Raw genomic sequence first — 1,161 nt, forward strand, 5'->3', positions numbered from 1 at the left:
GTAATCACCAAGTAAACACATGAAAAATATCATCAAAGGAATGTTTTTCAAAATGGCATAGTACCAAAGCCAAATATGAGTGTAGGCATTAAAGAATTGAGGGTCAAAAAAAAAAAAAAAATATATATATATATATATATAACTTGCAAATTCAAAATAGGAAAATGGCAAAAGAAAGTTCTGCATTATCAGCAGTTACTTGAATGTAAGTACATTAAACTCCCCAGTCAAAAGGCAGAGATTGGCAAAAGTGGATAAAGTATTACCTAATTATATGCTGTCTACAAGAGACTCATCTTAAATTCAAAAGGCATAAGTAGGTTGAAAGTGAAGTGATAGAGGAAAAAAAATATGCCATGCAAGAAGTAATATAAAAAAAGAGGTGCTCGCTTCGGCAGCACATATACTAAAATTGGAACGATACAGAGAAGATTAGCATGGCCCCTGCGCAAGGATGACACGCAAATTCGTGAAGCGTTCCATATTTTTGCATCTTCGGGACATGGAGCTACCCTGGATGGTGCTTCAGAGGTAATCACCGGACATTGTAAATCCTCACAGGGCCTACATGATGGAATAGAGGAGAGTATGGGCCATGATGTGAACCAATGTATATGAGGTGCAGAGGTGCCCAAAGATGTACTTACCAAATCCAATGGATGTGTCATGATGATGGGAACGAGTGTTGTTGGGGGGGGGGGAGAGGGGGGGTGGGGGGGTGGGGTTGAATGGGACCTCACATATATATTTTTAAGGTAATATTATTACAAAGTCAATAAAAAATAAAAAAATTAAAAAAAAAAAAAAAAAAAAAAAAGAGGAAGGGAGGGAAATGTATGTGATTCAAGTGGTTGACCACCTGCTTCCCTCACGGGAGGCCCCAGTACCTCCTAAAACAAACAAAAACACAAGCAAAATTAAAAAATCAACTCAGGACAGCCAATGAAGCTCAGTGGTTGAGCACTGGCTTCCCACATACAAGGTCCTGGGTTCAATCTAATACCTCAAAAACAACAACAATAACAACAACAAAACAGAGCTGGTATAGCTATACTAATAACATAAAATAGACCTTAAGTCAAAGCAACTATGGGGGACAAAGATGGTCATTATATACTGGTAAAGGGGTCAAGGCAACTAGACAGTTATAAATACATACAT

At 37.8% G+C, this 1,161-nt stretch overlaps 1 non-coding gene across 1 annotated transcript; it reads left to right on the plus strand.

The window, feature by feature from the left end:
* Window positions 1-382: 382 nt before the first annotated feature.
* Window positions 383-489, plus strand: LOC111762839 (U6 spliceosomal RNA). Its single transcript, XR_009181359.1, has one exon. It is a non-coding gene; the product is annotated as a U6 spliceosomal RNA (small nuclear RNA).
* Window positions 490-1,161: the final 672 nt, after the last annotated feature.

This window comes from Dasypus novemcinctus, chromosome 17 (genome assembly GCF_030445035.2).
Source record: "Dasypus novemcinctus isolate mDasNov1 chromosome 17, mDasNov1.1.hap2, whole genome shotgun sequence".
Taxonomy (NCBI): Eukaryota; Metazoa; Chordata; class Mammalia; order Cingulata; family Dasypodidae; genus Dasypus; species Dasypus novemcinctus.